The sequence below is a fragment of the Lactuca saligna genome, chromosome 8, assembly GCF_052625555.1.
Source record: "Lactuca saligna cultivar CGN05327 chromosome 8, ASM5262555v1, whole genome shotgun sequence".
In the NCBI taxonomy this organism is placed as follows: Eukaryota; Viridiplantae; Streptophyta; class Magnoliopsida; order Asterales; family Asteraceae; genus Lactuca; species Lactuca saligna.
The window spans coordinates 283651870-283673221 of NC_136424.1; positions in this window are offsets into that span (position 1 = coordinate 283651870).

A 21352-nucleotide genomic window follows, 5' to 3' on the forward strand; every position below is an offset into this window, starting at 1 on the left:
TTGGAACTGACATGTGAGCTAAGAGGATTCGTAATTTGTACTTTAATTCGTAATTTGTACTCTAAGGGCAGCATCCCTAGGGAGTCCAAGGTGCAGAGCCCTTAGCAGGGTCAAGGGGCAGCGCCCAAAAAGCTCTACGGAAATTACAAGTGGGTATATAGTGGAAAAATAACATACTTGAGGGCGATTTTGGTAAAATTGACTAAGATCTTTAGTTTTTGAAACCATTGATTTCCTCATTAATTTCGGATTCCCTTGATTTGTTTCCAAAGAAACTCATGACGGCCAACCCTAAAAACAAAACCCTAAATCTCGTTTTTATATAAAAAAATGCTCTTCTTTTTTAGGATGAGATCATATTTTTAGCTCTCGTTTTTTCTTCATAGGAACTCAAAATATTCTAGCAATTTGGCTTACGTTTATTGTGCCTAAATTCGTAAGTGTCCCCTTGGGATTATCCTAGACTGAGTTTCTTGTAACACGGATATAGGAAAGAAATATAAGTTCGAAAAGTATTTACATGATCCAAGGGGTATCTCGATCTCCACTATAAACCATACCCATTTTTTAATAGATCTCTGTACTCCCTTTCTAAGTCTTCTTAAATATCACTTCATTCTTTGAGACCAATAATGGTATTCACTTGCAACAAGTATTGGAGCTCGATTTGAACCTCAAACACGGTTAGATACATTTAAAGAGTAAAGTTGTGTTATTTTCCTTAAGTTTTAAAAGAGATAAGCTAAGTGGTATAGAAGCCCTTTTGGATAAAACGTTTTTCAGAAGATTACAATGATTTTGAGAAGTTAAAAAACAATCACTATGACTTTGATACCAATTGTTGAGAGAAGAACCTATGCTTAAGAGACTATGGTGCGAAATATTAAGTTAATCTCATGGATCTTTGGTTAGCTCAACAATAATAAGATTGCAGAATTTAAGATGAAAATATAGCAACAAAATACAACAATATATGAAAGCGAGTTAAAGATACTTGTTGAATCATAACAAAGTTTGCACGCGAACACAAGTTAATAAATGATGAACCAACCAAAACACAATATCAGATAAAGCTTAACATTGTTCTAACTCCTCGAATCCTTAAGAGACGAAACAACCTTCAGTCTTCATAAAACTCTTCATCATAAGAAAATAGACAACTTTTCGCATCATCCTCTCCAAAGCTTCAACTCTTTGCATCTCTCAAAATCCTTTTAGATGCCGATGGTCACTTCGTGCTTCAACAACCATATTATTTAATTTTCATCAACTAATTTGGTAACATTTTAGTTTATGATTTTTAATCATATCTTAAATTTTTTATGGTAAATAGAAATGAACTCTACCATTAAATCACTAGTACATGTTCAAAATTGAATCCTAATGGTTAATGAGCAAAAACCAAACGGTTCCAATTTTATGTAACCACTAAAAGTTTCAAAATGTGCCTTGAAGTAAAAAAAATCTATAAATCAGTTTGTTGTATGATTTTGGGATAATGATTTTGACGAGGAAGTTTACATAAAACAACCATAAGGTTTCGTTATGCCCGGTAAAGAGCATACTGTTTGTAAACTTGTCAAATCTTTGTATGAGCTAAAACAAGCACCTAAACAAAGGCATCAAAGCTTTATGAGGTTATATTTTCCTCTGGTTTCAAGATTAACCAATGTGACAAATGTTTTTATACTATATTTGATGATGTTACTAGTGTTGGAGTGATCATTTACTTATATGTAGATGACATGCTGATTCTCGGTACCGACCAAAATCAAGTAGATGAAACAAAGAAATTGTTATCATCTAAGTTTTCCATAAATGATTTGGGAGAGGCTACTATAATTCTTGGAATAAGAATTAAAAAGATGAACAAAGGCTTGGTAATGACTCAGAGTCATTATATTGAGAAAATTCTCAAGCGGTTTAATTTTACCGATTGTTCTCCTATGAGCACTCCTATAGATCCAAGTTTGAAATTTATAAACAACACAAGAAATCCTATTTGATAATTGGAATATGCTAAAGTCCTTGGTATTTTGATGTATGAAATGACAAGTAACAGGCCTGATATTGCTTTTGCTATAGGAAAATTGACCAGGTATATGAAAAATCCTAATGCTCAACATTGGCAAGCAGTAATGAAACGACCCAAAAATCACGACCAAAAAAATTTCTTTAAAAGCATTACTAGAATCATATTTATAAAAACTGTATCATAAGTCATAACATAAATTCTCGAGTATTAATTCAAAACATAATATCATTATCAGAGTCAAACATTCCCAGGCTAACTGACTATGGTGTGTGCACTGCAATCTCCCCGAGCTCCTCTTTTGAAAACTGAGTACCTAAAACCAAAACTGAAACCCGTAAGCACGAAGCTTAGTGAGCTCCCCCAATCTAACACATACCATAAAACAACATATAAAGCACATACTGGGCCTTGCCCACTGCATCGGACCAATGTCCGGACTAATCGGGGCCTTGCCCCCTACATCGGACCGAAGTCCGGAAACTGACTGGGACCTTGTCCCCTGCATCGGACCGAAGTCCGGACTAACTAGGGCCTTGCCCCCTGCATCGGACCGAAGTCCGGAAACTGACTGGGACCTTGTCCCCTACATCGGACCGAAGTCCGGGCTAACTGACTGAACATAGCATAGCATAACATATCAACTAGCATGAACACATATACTGCATACTACATCGGGCCGTAGCCCGGAACACATAACACATAACACATAAAACATAGCACATAAATCCTGTCTGAGCCACGAAGGCATCAAACATACTAACTACTGCATCGGACCGAAGTTCGGAAACTACTGCTAACTGAACGGGCCGACATTGTGACCTTAGACCCGTCCCTACTGGAAGGAAACTCACCTAAGACTGCTGAACTGATGCTGGTAATCCTCTTGACTGCTACTTGACCTCTGACTCTGAACTGCTGCTCCACTAACTCTTCGAGCGTCAAAAGCCAATAAAACACTTAGTCCAACTGACCTCCAAAGGTCACTAGGTCAACTCTGGTCAAGGTCAAAATCCTAGTCAATGTCAACCTTCCAGGTCAACCCTACTCACCGAGTTTACCTACTGACTCGCCGAGTTCCTACGCTCAGGGTCTTTCTTATTCGCGACTCGACTCGACGAGTCAATCTATGACTCGCCGAGTCCAACTAGTTCCAAGTCCTGTCCTGTCCAACTCGCTGAGTCACCACCCGACTCACTGATTCGAGTCTCAACTCGAAGGGTTTAGGGTTTCGCGATCTGACTCGCCGAGTCCAAGAACAGACTCGCCGAGTCCTAGACAATCTTCAACCAACTCGTCGAGTTGTTCATCCAACTCGCCGAGGCCATGCCTAACTTCATCCGACTCGACGAGCTGCTCATCCTACTCGTCGAGTTCCTCCTCATCTTCAAGCTACTCGCCGAGTCCACTCGAAGGACTCACCGAGTCTATCCAGTCCTCAATCCATGCAGTGGCTTTTCGAGCCAAACAGAACTTCCAACTCATAGATCCATACTTCTAGGGCCTATTCCCCACGTAAAGTGGCAAACTTTACGTGTAGATTGAGAGATCTATGCTCAAAACATACTAAATTAGGATTTATGGCAACCATGCTTCTTCAACATACCAAGGGCTGATACTTTAGGGGATTAAAGACCAAAACCATCATGGATCTGAGGTAGCAACCTCAGATCTGAACCTCCAACTCGAATTGGTTACATAACAAACCAACAATGACCAAAACTCACACATAAGAATAGATCTAGATGCAAAGGGAGTCCAAGCAACAGCTTATTACCTCTAATTGTTCTGAAATGACTCCACAATCCCATATCTACAATCCCTTCTTGCACCTCCAAGGTCTTCCTTCGTCCTCCAAGCTTTAGTGCATTCTTCAAGGCAAGATCTAGCTCAAAAACGGATATGGCGGCTAGGGTTTGGTGTTCTGGGGTAGAGAGGCATTAAAGGAACCCTAGGAAAGAGAATGAGACGCTTATATACGCTCCAAGTCCCGAATTTAGGGTTTTCCTCGATCAGACCCAACTCGTCGAGTCTCCTTGGCCGACTCGCCGAGTCGGTCGCTTACACCACGACCCGGATCCCGCTCGGACTCGCCGAGTCCCTCCATGGAATCGCCGAGTCTCTCCTTAAAATTGAGGTCTTCTTTCTTTTCTTGACTTTCCAAACTTTGGGGTGTTACAAATCTCCCCCACTTAAATTAAACTTCGTCCTCGAAGTTTGCTATGATCAACTGCGTGCGAACTGCCTCCAACTCTCTATCTGGGAAATCTAACACCCTTTTGTCCAAAACTCCAGCCACTCACCATGCCGATCATTACCGTTGGTACATACTAAATCCTTCTCCTTTCCATAATTATCCTAGCGTTACTTCCTCTGACTGGCAATTCTGTACCCCTCGTCCGCCTACTGGATGCACTGAGACCACTTTGGTCCAACTAATCTACCGATATCCGAGTTACTGGACTCCCACCGGTCACTATACTCCATCGCAATCTCCTAGTCGCTTCCAGCGACTCCTGAAAATACTTCAACTATCTATAATTGTTCTATCCATTCTTCCGCTCATACTGAAATGATGTTGCTGGAAATAGCTTGCTTATATCCCATCTGATTACTCAACTCCTACTAACTCGAGCCTTCCATCCTGAAAGAAAAGCTACCTGCCTAGCTATCTTTACATATCACTATACTCGTCCGAAGGCTCAGCTGATCCTACTGAGAGAGACTTGCCATTTCCAAATCAACCAACTATACCGTCAACACTTGCATTCCAACGCAAATACAATACTGACCCAAAACCCTGAAACCTTCCAAACACTGAATTGCCTGCAATACTGAACCTGCCTGAAACACTAAACTGCCTGAAACGCTGATCTGGCTGAAACACTGAGCTGCCTGAAACACTGAACAAGCTGAAACACTGAGCTGCCTGAAACACTAAACTGGCTGAAACACTGAGCTGCCTGAAACACTAAACTCAAACCCAACTGTGGAGTCAAGGGACCCGCACTTAGTCGTTTCCACGACTTCTGAATGAAATCTTCCTCTAGGACTAGTTTCCACTAGTTATCCTGTCACTGTGGCTCTAACAACCTTCCGATCCAACCGATCGGGTCCATACATCACATCCTGCCATCATCCATTCCACGACTAATAACATGATGGCTCCCAGACTGACGGTAGCTCGCAACCTACCCGAACCCCAACGGTCCACTGCTACTCTGATCTCATAACTGATGTGACGATCTATAGCCCAAATTGCTGTCTTAGCCATGACTGATCCATTTGGGAAATCCGAAATCTAACCCGTGGATTCCCATATCCTCACTGCTGCACTAGAACTGGTGAGTACTACTACTTTCCCGCGTCCAACACGCGCTCATGCCACCTACCAATCTGATAAGGCTGCGACTACGCTCGCGGACTTACAACTCTCTAGTATTATCTGGCTACTAGTGAATGCTCCGGCTACCCCTGCAGACTTACAACACCACTTACTACTATCTGACTGCTAGTGAATGCTACGGCCACCCCCGCAGACTTACAACACCACTTACTATTATCTAACTGCTAGTGAATGCTACGGCTACCCCCGCAGACTTACAACACCACTTACTACTACTATCTATCCTGAGGACATCCTAACTATCCCTAGTCCCGCTAGTGATTCCTCATCCCGATTTCTCAAACCAGCCCTCAGTCTTTGAATTTTGCATCATCCCCGACATCTTATATCCTTGATATACTTAGCGCTTCGTCGAGGAATTCTCCGGCTTGGTTCCCAAACCAACCGTCTACTGATCCGGATACAAGAAGCTACTGTTGGGAAGTTTCCAACCTCCCAACTCCTGAATCCACATAATCCTGCATGCTGGCTCTGCCACTGGCTACTAATACGAAGACATCTCCTGCTAACCGTTTTCTCCGGATCCTCATTCCGACTCACTTGAGCCTTTACAGGTGGTCCTCAAATCCTGGATTCCCAACCAACTTCTAACCATCTCCATTACATGAACCCACTGCTGGGAAAAGTTCTCGAACTCCCAATTCTGAACTTCTCAATCCATCCATCACTGTGCTACTACCACTTCTTCTCAGAGGCCGCGCACTCATTCTGAGTGACTCTTATCCATGTATACCCGGAGGGTTCTCCCCCACTTCGATCCTACTTACCCCTTGCTGCTTCACATTCAAAAGAGATCCCGACCTTTACTACCATTCCAAAACTTCTACTGGGGAACCCAAGCCCGCCAGGTAGGAATTTGACCATTCCATCCAAACCACTATCCACTCCGAACTAGCGAAACGAACCAGATCTCTCCCTACCATGCTACAGTTACTGCATCCTCCGAAACTTCTCCATATGAGCACATCCCCTAACTACCAACCAATTATCCGAGGTATGCAAATGGCATATGACATAATCACAAGCAAGCCACTCCATAACACAACACTTATACCACAATTGATGCAGAAACCATAACAATATAATCATAACATAAGCTGACAAAAACAAAGTTACATACCTCCATTACTCAGTGCTGCTCGAATCCCTGCTGAAATCTACCGGAGAAACTCAGCTCCGAGCTGTAGGCACCCTTGCCCGGCCTTGACAACCACTGACGGTACTTGAAGTTCCAAGGGCAGGAGCTGGCGCCTGCCCTGCTGAAAACAAACTCGGACAGTGGGCCGTCTTGTGGCCCCTCTGACTGCAATGGAAACACAACGGATCAAGTCCCTGGGCGATGGTAACAACACAGTCTCTGCTAAAATGACCAATCTGGCCGCACTTGAAACACCCAACATCGCCACTACTGCTACGCCTACACACACCCATGTGCGTCCTTCCGCACTTCCCGCATCGATTGCGGCTCTGATAGTTCCTCGTCCTCAAATCTAAACTCTTGGGCCTCTTACTCGAACCTGTGGCAACCTGAGTCTCATCCGTTTTCCTCTTCCCTTCCGACTCCCTGCCCGACTCTCACTCCTGCGTTACCCCAACGGCAACGTCTGCTGACTAAACAACAGATGTCTGATCTTGAAGCCTCGCTATCAATCTATCAGTGATCCTCATGACCATGTCTGGCAGACCCTCGCGAATGGCTTGCGAAACTTCCTCAACTATCCAATCATGCAATGGTTTCTTTTGGAGACAGAATGCCCCACACACCCCTGCCCCCTGATAGCAGAAACTAGAAATGGGATCTCCCTCCCTGATGGATCCCTCAACTCCATAAGATTCGGGACCTAGACGAGCCCCAATTTGTCCTGAAACTAACCCGGCCCTAAAGGCCTCAAGATGACTGTCCATGAGCTCCACAATAGCCTCTTTAACTGAACCGAAAATCACTGGAGTCTGATCGATGATGTTGTGCATAATCTCTGCGGAAATGAAATCCCTCATCTGATCATCAAGCTGCCCGGCTCTAAAGCCCGAGCCAGACCCCTCCCCTGCACCTGAACTGCCAACTGATATCTCGCGCAACGTCACCATGCTGAAAATATAACAATCCCTGATCAATTACATACTACTGCTGAGGGATCTCTCACATACTCTACTAGTTCCTTGGTTTCGCCTCGGCCCCTCTTGAATCGAGTACGGATCCTCTGCTTTCAGTAGTATGGGCCCCTACTACCTTCCACATCTATCCGTACTTTCCTCAAGAGTTACCTCAACTCCACCAAGTCCCCTTTACTCTTCTACTGATCTCTGCTACTCTCATCCTAGGCTTGCCCTAGGGAACCTCTGACTCTACCCAAACAGTCCTCAGTTGCTGAAGGCCTCCTTGTAATGCCAATTAGCCACCACCTGAATACCATCACATGTGATGAGGCTCGGATAATCCTTCGAGTAAACCTACAACGGTTGGACTCAGACAAGAGATGCGCAGTAGGGCCAAATCTAGCACTCTTAGATTATCCAACCCTAATCACATGTGATGTGACGTATTCACCTAATGGCTAACTCCCATCACTCAGAGTCCCACAAAGCACAAAGCAAGCAGCATTCGGATAAAGGAAACATACTTAGGCAAAACAATTCTCATAACAAGAAACTGCACTAGCATACAATGCTAAGCTCATGCTATCAGGCATAACCTACACATGCTATCCTACTACTGTCTACTCAATACTAGCATGCAATTCTTATCAGCTGAAACACATAAAACAGGCACATAAGGCATCATCCTAGATCCTTAGTCTTATTCTAGCATGATGTTCTACTGAAGCTGAAACTGAAACTGAAACTGATAAGGATGATCATAACATAACTTGTATGGGTAAATTGGGAGTACTTACTTGAGCTCGGCTGATTGCATGCACCACACCCTTTTCTCGTTTTCAAAACCCTTTTCTTTCTAAGTTCTTTTTTTTTTTCCAAAACCCCTTTTTTTTTCTTTTTTCCAAAATGTTTTTCTTTTGAAAATCCTCTATCGTGTCCTTAGTTTGAGTTCAAATACACTCGAATGCATATCTGAATCTCTCAAACCAAGGCCCTGATACCAACTTGAAATGACCCAAAAATCACGACCAAAAAAATTTCTTTAAAAGCATTACTAGAATCATATTTATAAAAACTGTATCATAAGTCATAACATAAATTCTCGAGTATTAATTCAAAACATAATATCATTATTAGAGTCAAACATTCCCAGGCTAACTGACTATGGTGTGTGCACTGCAATCTCCCCGAGCTCCTCTTTTGAAAACTTAGTACCTGAAACCAAAACTGAAAACCGTAAGCACGAAGCTTAGTGAGCTCCCCCAATCTAACACATACCATACAACAACATATAAAGCACATACTGGGCCTTGCCCACTGCATCGGACCAATGTCCGGACTAACTGGGGCCTTGCCCCTACATCGGACCGAAGTCCGGAAACTGACTGGGACCTTGTCCCCTGCATCGGACCGAAGTCCGGACTAACTAGGGCGTTGCCCCCTGCATCGGACCGAAGTCCGACAACTGACTGGGACCTTGTCCCCTGCATCGGACCGAAGTCCGGGCTAACTGGGGCCTTGCCCCCTGCATCGGACCGAAGTCCGGAAACTGACTGGGACCTTGTCCCCTACATCGGACCGAAGTCCGGGCTAACTGACTGAACATAGCATAGCATAACATATCAACTAGCATGAACACATATACTGCATACTACCTCGGGCCGTAGCCCGGAACACATAACACATAACACATAAAACATAGCACATAAATCTTGTCTGAGCCACGAAGGCATCAAACATACTAACTACTGCATCGGACCGAAGTCCGGAAACTACTGCTAACTGAACGGGCCGGCATTGTGGCCTTAGACTCGTCCCTACTGGAAGGAAACTCACCTGAGACAGCTGAACTGATGCTGCTAATCCTCTTGACTGCTACTTGACCTCTGACTCCGAACTGCTGCTCCACTAACTCTTCGAGCGTCAAAAGCCAATAAAACACTTAGTCCAACTGACCTCCAAAGGTCACTAGGTCAACTCTGGTCAAGGTCAAAATCCTAGTAATGTCAACCTTCCAGGTCAACCCTACTCGCCGAGTTTACCTACTGACTCGCCGAGTTCCTACGCTCAGGGTCTTTCTTATTCGTGACTCGACTCGCTGAGTCAGTCTATGACTCGCCGAGTCCAACTAGTTCCAAGTCCTTTCCTGTCCAACTCGTTGAATCACCACCCGACTCACTGATTCGAGTCTCAACTCGAAGGGTTTAGGGTTTCGCGATCTGACTCGCCGAGTCCTAGACAATCTTCAACCAACTCATCGAGTTGTTCATCCAACTCGCCGAGGCCATGCCTAACTTCATCCGACTCGACGAGCTGCTCATCCTACTCATCGAGTTCCTCCTCATCTTCAAGCTACTCGCCGAGTCCACTCGAAGGACTCGCCGAGTCTATCCAGTCCTCAATCCATGCAGTGGCTTTTCGAGCCAAACAGAACTTCCAACTCATAGATCCATACTTCTAGGGCCTATTCCCCACGTAAAGTGGCAAACTTTACGTGTAGATTGAGAGATCTATCCTCAAAACATACTAAATTAGGGTTTATGGCAACCATGCTTCTTCAACATACCAAGGGCTGATACTTTAGGGGATTCAAGACCAAAACCAACATGGATCTGAGGTAGCAACCTCAGATCTGAACCTCCAACTCAAATTGGTTACATAACAAACCAACAATGACCAAAACTCACACATAAGAATAGATCTAGATGCAAAGGGAGTCCAAGCAACAGCTTATTACCTCCAATTGTTCTGAAATGACTCCACAATCCCAGATCTACAGTCCCTTCTTGCACCTCCGAGGTCTTTCTTCCTCCTCCAAGCTTTAGTGCATTCTTCAAGGCAAGATCTAGCTCAAAAACGGATATGGCGGCTAGGGTTTGGTGTTCTGGGGTAGAGAGGCAGTAAAGGAACCCTAGGAAGGAGAATGAGACGCTTATATACGCTCCAAGTCCCGAATTTAGGGTTTTCCTCGATCAGACCCAACTCGTCGAGTCTCCTTGGCCGACTCGCCGAGTCGGTCGCTTACACCACGACCCGGATCCCGCTCGGACTCGCCGAGTCCCTCCATGGACTCGCCGAGTCTCTCCTTAAAATTGAGGTCTTCTTTCTTTTCTTGACTTTCCAAACTTTGGGGTGTTACAAGTAAATAGAGTGTTTAAGTATCTCAAGGGAACCATGGATTATGGCTTGAGTTACTTGGGATATCCTTCGATTTTGGAAGGAAATTCGGATGCAAGTTGGATAATCAAACTAGAGGATCATTCCTCAATAACTGGTTGGGTATTCTTACTTGGGGGAGCTGCCATTTCCTGGGCTTCCAAGAAGCAAACTTACATTACTAACTCAACAATGAAATCTAAGTTTGGTGTGTTACATTCTGTTGGTATAGAGGATGAAGGTAAGGAACTTAGTCTATGAGATTCATTTATGGTCTGAACAGATAGCACTTATTTCTATATGATGTGATAATGTTGTTGCGTTAGGCAAGGTCTATACTTAAGTATGTAATGATAAGTGTCGACACTTAGTGTAACGACCCACATTTTAAAAGAGATTTTTTGATTTTTAATTAATAAAACATAATTGTTGAAACCATAAAATCCCAACATAATTGTTTTCAAATCATCAATTAATTACAACTTATTCAAATCATCATAATCTCCCCAATTCTAACAGTGAAAGAGAGTGATAGAGTGCACGCTACGCCATCACGCCTTGCCCTTGCCCTTGGGCTCAGATGTACCTAAACAAATCAACAACCTATAAGCGAAATGCTTAGTGAGCTCCCCAGAGAATACTACACACCACACATACGCATATACTGTTAGCTAATTAAAGCTACACACATATCACATAAGCCATGCATACATAAAACATGTATTAGTGTCATGGGCTACCCCACATGGTCTTTACCTAGGACTGCCATGGGCTCCCCCACATGGTCTTACATCCAATGCCATGGGCTACCCCATATGGTATTTACCTAGGACTGCCATAGGCTAGCCCACATGGTCTTACATCCAATGCTACGGGCTCCCCCGGGGGTCTTCATGTAAAGCATAAAATCACATATCATATCAAATCATAGAAAGACTAACACATATATCGTAATCACATAATGAGCCGACCATGGTGCCTTAGACCCATAGCTATGGTGAGAGGACTCACCTCTGTCTGCTAAATAAAATAGTTTCTCTTTTAACAGTCTGAAACCTCCTAAGATGAATGACAATACTAATCAATGTTAGTACTTTGGTTAACAAGGGAACCCAGCTCCCCAACCCTTCCATAAGGCCCAAATATCAATCCTTTGCTAATGGGCCCAAAGCCCAAGTCCAAAATCCTTAATGGGATTCTTGGCCCAATAAAGACCCAACAATAATTCTATGGCTTGCAACAATTATATGACTCATAATTCCCATATTACACCAGGCCCAATAATCAAATGAGGCCCAATTAGCCTAAGGGCCCAAAACAAATTCGGCCCATCTGCAGTGCGTACGCTGAACGTACCATCCTAGTACGTGCAATGTACTGGGACATGGGACTACGCCCTGCGTACACTGGGTTACGCAAGTGTACCCTCAGTTTGAGCACTTTCCCCATTAAGTGCTTAATACTTGAGTCCTTTATGTTCAAAAGCCAAATCTAAGTCTGTAAAGATGTCCTAAGGCATAAAGTTGGCAACTTTATGCCTTTGCATGTCTCATACACACCCAACTTCTCCATTAAGACCTTTCCAAGGTCTTTAACCCATGCATGAGGCCAAAGCTCTCATCAAGCTTCCATTTTTATGGTACTAAAGGACCAAAGGACCTCAGATCTGTCTATCCCATCTCCTGGAGTTGCTTAACTCTCAAAGGAGGTCCAAAATCATCCAAAAAGGGACCAAACAAGAAACCCTAACTGGATCTAGAGATTAAGATGGAAAGGTGCAAGCTTTATACCTTTAGAAGCTTTGCAAGATGACTAATAGGCAGGATCTTGAAGCACCAACTCGTTCCAAGTTTGCACAACCACTTCTCCTTGAAAGAACTTTAAAATGCCCACCAAAACCCTCTCCTTAAGCTCAAAACTCTCACACACAATACAACAGCTTAAATGTAAATTCTTGAGGGTTTCAAGACGTACCAGGTTTTGGGTGTTACCCTTAGGTATCCGACACAATATGGGTAGATGTAACGACCCAAATTTTCAAGGAAAATTTTCATTTAAATTAATAAACACATTTGCATAAAACCATGAGATCCCACATTTAGTTTTAAAAACATCATCCATTACATTATTTAAATCATCAGAGTATCACCAAACATATTAGTGAAAGAGAGATAGAGTGCACGCTGCGCCATCACGCCTTGCCCTTGTGTTGGGTCAAAAATATGGTTTATACTTGACTTTTCTAGAAAAATTGTATTTTTGTGTCTTGGATCGTAAACAACTTAGTGTTTACGGTCATATAAGTGTTTACGGTCAGTGTTTACGACCGTAAACCCATTTACGGCCCATGTTCACCTAGCCCATATTCCCTAGTATATATATGTGTTAGGGTTGAGGAGTAGATTGATGAACATAAGAGAGTGCACGGTCTAAAGAGAAGAGTGTGTGTTAGTGTGTGTGAATCTCTTGTATCCGAATCTTCATTCATATCAATATATACAAGATTCATCATATGTTTCTTCTCATTCTCTTCTATTTGATCTGACATCATCCGTTTGATTGGGATTCCGCACCATCAAATAGATTTAATGGATACACAGGAAAATTAGGGACTTACAATTGGTATCAGATCCTGGTTTGTATTAGTTAGTTTTGTCAGATCTGGAACTTATTTTATCTTATTTTCGAAAAAAATTTGCGTTTTTGGATAGATCTCTGAAAATTAAGGAGGGGGGGGGGGGTTCTTTGCATTTTTCATAAAAACGAGTTTTTGATCGAGTTTTGGAGCAAAAAAGGGTAAAACACATCGTTTTTTTGCGAATTTCTTGAAGGTTTACGGCCGGAAACAGTTTACGATCGGCGGCGGCGTTTACGGCTAGGGTTGCCCGGAGTTTGCGGCCGGGAACTGTTTACGGTCGCCGGAGATTTGCGGTCGTCGGAGGTTCACGCCTCGGTCGGAACGTGTGCGGCTTGGTCAGCTTGGTCGGCTCAGCTTGGCTTCTTTCTAGTCCACAGCAGCTTCAAATAAAAAAAGGAACAATTTTGAAATTGCCAGGGATAGAACCCGCAACAACACTCACGCCTTACCAACTCGGCTAGCAAGCCATTTGTGTCATCTCTTCGAAATTTAAAACTTAACCTGTTTTTTTCGGTTCCTAACTTTTAAAATTTGACACTTTTAACCCCAAAACTCAATTTCTTTTAATTTTAAATTCATTTCTCATCCAAATTTTAAAAAAATAATAATAAAATAAATAGTATTAATAATAATAATAATAATAATAATAATAATAAAATAATAAAAATAATAAAAAATTATTTTTGACTTTTTATTTAAAATTTTGACTTTGACTTTCTGGTTTGACCTTTGATTTTAAACTTTGACTTTCTCGTTTGACTTTTAAATTTTCAAATTTAGTCTTTCGGTTTGACTTTTATGTTTGACTGTTTAAATTTGAATTTTAAGGTTGACTTTTGAGAAAAAGGGAATTTTTAAATTTGACATTTAAGTTTTATTTTAGCTTCGAGTTGTGCTTTTAATGGCTTTTGAGGTCAGCAAGGGAATTGAAGACATGAAAGAGAATCGTCAGGATATGTTAAGACAAAATTTCAACATGTTCAACTACATTCCGAGAGAAACCATGGAGGCTCAGCTGCAGCGATTTACCATACTCACTACTGAGATGAATATAGTTGGGATCTTCTTGACCAAATCTGAGATAAACAAAAAGCTGTTGAATTCACTTTCGAAATCGTAGGATATGAACGTAGTTGTCATTAAGAAGACAAAAGATCTCAATCATCTTAGTATTGCTGATGTAATTGAAGAGCTTGATGCTTTGAAATGTGGAAAAACAATGAGTTCCACAAACATCCCGGCCAATGAAGTTTCATGTACTCCATCTTGTGAAGATACGATTAAAATTCTTCGTGAACATAATGATTTGCTAAAAAGGGAAGTCAAGGACCTAAAATACGAAGGATATCAACTTAGGAAAGGACAAAAACCCATGAAGGCTAAATTAGAAGCAAAAACCAAAGACTTTAGGAAGCTTTGGGAAGAGTATAGCAACAAGTGTGAAAATTATGACCATATTTAGAGACAACTTGTTGTTGTAACTGAAGAACTTGACACTTTGAAAATTAAGTGTGGAAAAACAGATGTTAGTTTTAAAAATTATACTGCGTCAAGTCAGACAGTCGAGTCCTTATTTGAAACCCATTTAATATTCAAAGATAATCAAAACAAGGCTTTAGGGTATGATAGTGTTCCTCCACCTTTCAATCATAATTACACATCCATCCCTATGACACAGGAAGAAATTGATAAGGAGACACATCTTCATTATGGCAAACCATATGGATTTGTGTTAGGAGGTATTCAGGTTAAAGATTCTAATGTTTCTACTTCATGTGCAGGTAAAGTAGCAGAAGATGAGAACAAGGAGAACACTACTGAACAAACCAATGACTCCGTGAACTCAGAATTTGTTGCTTCGAATTTTGTTACTCGTGACAAACCTGTCATTGAGAAATACATGCCTCCAATTCCAGCGCAACAGAGTGCCTATTGCAAGTGTGCATCTTGGATCAATAAGAGACAAGGCATGGATACACCACCAGGGGAAGGAAGAAATAACTTTACAGTGAAGAAAAAGACATGTTTTCATTGTGGAACACCTAGACACATTGCCAGAAATTGTCCTAATCACGCGTACCTTCCCTACTACGCACAAGGATGGCAAAACGCTCCAAGTGGGAGATACTTCAAAAGAAACCCTTCCAGGTCACGTTTAGACAATGGTGACTGGAATGCGCAGAAGGCCAAGAATCAAACCCACAAGGCAAAGAATCTGAATCCCAAGGACAAGAAGGAAATGTCAACCAAGAAGCCCAATCCAAGAGATGCTCCAGTGAAACAAAGACCGGTTAGGTCAAAGTCATCTCAACGGCCGACATCCAGATCAAAAGCAAGTGTCGAGGCACCCATCCGATCCAACAAAAAATGGGTTAAACCCAACTACGAATGGGTACCAAAGGTTCAATCTCCCAAATCAATTAATGATTCTAATATTTCTACATCTTCTGTTTGTGATTAGCAGGATATGTCATGGGAGAGAGTATCGTGCATTGACAACAAAGGTCGACCCAGTTTCAAAATGGACTGGGTTCCAAAGACTAACTAATCCCGCTCTGTTTTGGAGCAGCTATGGAGGCATATCATTAGACTTCGGTTTGTTGATAGTGGTTGTTCCATGCACACGATAGGGGACATCTCTCAACTGTACAACATTTATACTTTTGTTTGAGAGTATGTGTCCTTTGCGAGAAGGGAAGAAAGGAAGGGATCACATGGGGTTTGTGCTTAACGACATGAAGAATTTTCGGATCACTTCTGAGATTATGTGTGCTGTTCTCAGACCTTCTGGATGCAGATTCAATCGGTGAATTACGGTTTGCGTTTTCTTCTCTATACTTCTGAATTTATCTTACTGTGATTCGTTTTAAAGACAAATTTTCATTTTCCTAATAGTTTTTCATTAGTAGGTATTGTTTGGGAAATAATATTAGCAAGTGATAATGGGCAATCTGAATCTGTGTAATGTACCTAAATTGAATCGTCTACGCTCTATGCTCGATGCGCTGGTAGGCACGAAAGATTTTAAATGGACTTGACAAGGGAGATTTAAACTTAAGGAATTCAAGGACTTGAAAAACATTAACCTAGTTAGATCCGTTTAACCTGACATCACGACACTCAGATAGGTTGAGTAGGGAGATATACATGAGAATCTACCAGTCACATTAAAATAACTTGTATCTAGAAGCGTGGATTAACTTTTCCTCGATCTGCGGATTCTGTCCTTAATTCCGGTTTTGATGGGGTAACTGGGGAATTTCGATAAACTAGGTCTGTTGAAGGTTATTTTCTTGCTTTCTGTCTGTTAATCATATGTTGTCTCCTCTGCGTGAGCGAGAGATCCGACCTGGATTGTAACATATGCAATTCTATCTCTCTGCATCTTCTCTTTATGCAATTCTTTCTATCTGTTAGCCACATACTATCTCCTTTGCGTGACTCATAATCCGACCTGGTACACTGTATATACAACATTCTCTTCTCAATCCCTCTGAAACTTCAGTTAGTCATATGTTTCATCCTTTACGTGATTGGAAGAGATCCGAGCTGGATGTACAACATATGCATTTTAAATCTATCTTCTCTCTTAATAATTTTCTGCTCACCTGGTGTAAGGAGTATTTTGGAAGTCCTTGATGGCTAGGGCATATCAGGAAGCAGGAAACACATTCTAGTACAATTAAAAATGAACACATACAGATTGTCTGTAGATCTTGCTGCTCAATTTAGGTGGACAACAATATCTTTGGTTGTAGTCAGTTAAATGGTCATAAGAAAATTTTATTTATGAATTAGGGCTGATAATGACAATAAAAATTATATATATATATATATATATATATATATATATATATACATATATATATATATATATATATATGTGTGTGTGTGTGTGTGTGTGTGTGTCATATCATTGGTAAATTGTCCAAATTTAGTTACAAATGTTTCGTGCTTAAGTGGACCACAATATTGACGATCGATTAGACAAAGACGTGAAGATAAAGGTACCGACAAGTGGAATACGACTGTCCAACAACTTTGATCCCAAATAGTTTTGTTTTTGTTAAATTTGTTCATAATTTTCCTCTATGCACAAATTTAGGGGGAGAATTTAAAAAAATTTAAAAAAATTTAAAAAAATTAAAAAAAAAATCAAACAAAAAAAAAATCAAACAATAAAAAATCAAAAAATCCAAAAATATTTTTGTTTCTGTTTTAATTTGTGTGCTAAGTTTTCTTTTAGTTTTGTTTTGTCTTGAAAAGTGATTTCAAGTGTAGATGAAACTCATGGAGTTTGTGTTGAAAATTTCTGAGCCAAAGCTACATCTGTGATCATCAAAGAATTCTCATTCGACTAGCAAGAAATGAAGGTTATTTTTTCAACATTCAATCTATCAACCTCAGAAGCAAGGTGAATCTGAAATTGAAGATTATGTGTTGGATTGCATTGAAGCCTCCTCAATCAATCTGCTTCTATCTATGAACCTGTTGAAGTGATCCAGAAAATTATTTCTCTCTAATGTTCTCTCTAAAGATTCTCAAGCTGAAAGCGCTATCTTTCAAGAATCAGTACATCAAGCATCCTTACCCAATGTGCGTTCAATGTCAAATTCTGAAGAAAAGCTCAAGGGCTTAAAATGAAGTCATTCATGGAAGATTCATATGTTCATCCTGATGCTGTGAAGAAATCGAAGGTTAAAGTTGAAGCCAAGCTCTCGATGAAGATTGACAAGAAAAGTCAGCTACTTTTTAGGGGGAGCTTGTTTGGTCAATTAAGAAAAGAAAGTTATAAAGCAAGGGGGAGATTGTTGGGTCAAAAATATGGTTTATACTTTACTTTTCTAGGAAAATTGTATTTTTGTGTCTTGGACCGTAAACAGCTAAGTGTTTGCGGCTGTAAACAGGTTTACAGCCGTAAACCCATTTACTGACCATGTTCACCTAGCCCATATTCCTTAGTATATATATGTGTGTTAGGGTTGAGGAGTAGATTGATGAAAAAAAGAGAGTGCACAGTCTAGAGAGAAGAGTGTGTGTTAGTGTGTGTGAATCTCTTGTATCCGGATCTTCATTCATATCAATATATACAAGATTCATCATATTTTTCTTCTCATTCTCTTCTATTTGATCTGACATCATCCGTTTGATTGGGATTCCTCACCATCAAACGGATCTGATTGATACACAGGCAAATTAGGGATTTACACCTTGCCCTTGGGCTCTGATGTACCTGAAACAAATCAACAACCTATAAGCGAAACGCTTAGTGATTTCCCCAGAGCATACCACACAACCCACATACATATATCCTAGTTGCTAATCAAAGCTACACACATATCACATAAGCCATGCATACATAAAACCAGCAAGAATGCCATGGGCTACCCCACATGGTCTTTACGTAGGACTGTCATGGGCTACCCCACATGGTCTTATATCCAATGCCATGGGCTACCCCCACATGGTCTTTACCTAGGACTGCCATGGACTGCCTCACATGGTCTTACATCCAATGTTATGGGCTACCCCACATGGTCTTTACCTAGGACTGCTATGAGCTACCCCACATGGTCTTACATCCAATATCACGGGCTCCCCCCCGGGGGTCTTCGTGCAAAACACACAATCGCATATCATATCAAATCACAAAGTAACTAATACATATACTATAAAAACATAATGGGCAGACCTTGGTGCCTTAGACCCATGGATATGGTGAGAAGACTCACCTCAGACTGCTGAACACACAAGCTGCTCTCCTAACAGTCTGCAACCTCTCGAACTGGACAATTTATATTAATCAATGTTAGGACATTAAATTAATCCAGGAAAACCCAAACCCACATCTTTCCATGAGGCCCAAATACCCTTCCCTTGTTAATGGGCCCAAAGTCCTAGTCCAAAAATCATTAATGGGTATTTTGGCCCAATAAGGCCCACCCAAGGTATTCATGGCCCATAACAGAAGAAATGGACCACAATTCACAGAATACAACCAACCCATTAACAAAAATGAAGTCCAAGAGCACAAAGGCCCAAAAGAAAAAATCCAACCCAAACTGCAGTGCGTACGCTGAGCGTACCATTTTGGTACGCGTAGCATACCGGGTCTTTAAGGACTAAGCGTAGCGTACATTGAGTACGCCCAACGTTCTTCCAGACTAAGCACTTTCTCCATTAAGTGCTTAATACTCAATTTCTTTACGTCCAAAAGCCCGATCTGAGCTGATTAATACATCCTAAGGTATAAAGTTGCCAACTTTATGCCTTTGCATGCCTCCCATACACCCAAAACCTTCATTAAGACCTTTCCAAATCCCTTAACCCATGCATGTGACCAATACATCCATCAAGACTCCATTTTTATACTTCAAAACGACCAAGGGACCTCAGATCTGCCATTCTCCTCTCATGGAGTTGCTTATCTTGCCAAAAGAGGTCTAAAGTCCCACAAAAGGGACCAAACTATAAAAACCTAGCTAGATCTAAAGATTTACAAGGAAAGGTACCAGTTTTTTTTTACCTCTAGAAGCCTTTCAAGATGACCCAAAAGTAGATCCTTGAAGCACCCAAATGATCCAAGCTTGCTTAACAACTCTCCTTCTTGAAAGAACTCCAAAATAACCACCAAAACCCTCTTTTTGGGATCCAAAACTCACTTACACTCTAACTCAGCTGTAGGAAGACGAAACGGGGATAAAGAGACGGATGGGGTTTGGTCCAAGAGGCCAAAAGGCATTTAAATAGGGAACAAGTCCGGGATTTAGGGTTTAGTCCTTCTGATGCGTATGCTCGGCATACCCCAACGTACGCCCAGCGTACGCAGGGCTCCTCCACGATCACTTAACCAGAGTACGCTAAGCGTACCCATAGGTACGCCCAGCGTACTCAAGGGACCAAAAATGAAAAAGTGTGAATTCTCGAGGGTCACAAGACATACCAACTTTGGGTGTTACAGTGGAGAACTAATCATGAATGGTGTATTTTCGATTAAGTTTGTGAAATCATAACATAATTTGGCAGCGCATTTTGACTAAGGGTTTGTCAAGAGACTTAGTTCACAAGTTTCTGATTGGGATGGAATTAAAGTCCATCTAAATTATGTAATTGTGAGACACCCAATTCCCTCCTAATATATAAGAGCTTAATTCAATGTGGAAAGCCCGCACTTATAGATTGGAACACATGAAGGATACATCCCATATAATGTGTTCGGTTTTGTAGTTGACCATGTTGAAGTTTAACTTCTTAATAATTCATTTGATTAAATGTAAGTGCAGATACATGGAAAGGAGTTACCTACATGATTATGAAGTGTAGCCGCATTTTAAGAGGTTGAGTACTTGACCTTGATACGATCATGAGAGGATTAGGACACACGGCTTAATAATAGTATCAAGTTGTATTTTTCTAGAAATTTCAATAACTAGTATGTATTTTACTTTCTGGTATTCAAATGGGTTGATAGGTTCAATTCTTAGAACACCCTTATTATCGAGTATTTGTAAGAGTTTGATACTAAGTGAAAATTCAATCGTTACGATATTTTCTATTATATACTAGTTTGGTTTTTATATAATGTTATGTTTGCTTAATGGTCACACTAAAATGGGGGAGGATTGTTAGTGATTTTAGTGTCACCAGGTCATTTTGTGTAATTAGAACTTACATGTGAGGTAAGGGGCTTCGTCATTTGTACTCTAATATATGTGTTGGAAATGGCGGAGTGCACGCATGTATAAGTCGAATTAAGTCCGTTCGATGACAAGTCAAGGATTCGGGGTAGCGCCCCTAAGTCCGAGGTTTCCAAAGGGGCAACGCCCCTTTGGTGGAGTCTAGTGGCAGCGCCCCTAGCGGAGTCCAAGGGGCAGCGCCCCAAAAACTCTTCGGATTTTACAAGTGGGTATATAGTGGGAAAATTGAATTCTTGAGGGCGATTATGGTAAAACTAACTAAGATCTTCAGTTTTGGAAACCATTAATTTCCTCATTAATTCTGGATTCCCTTGATTTGTTTCCAA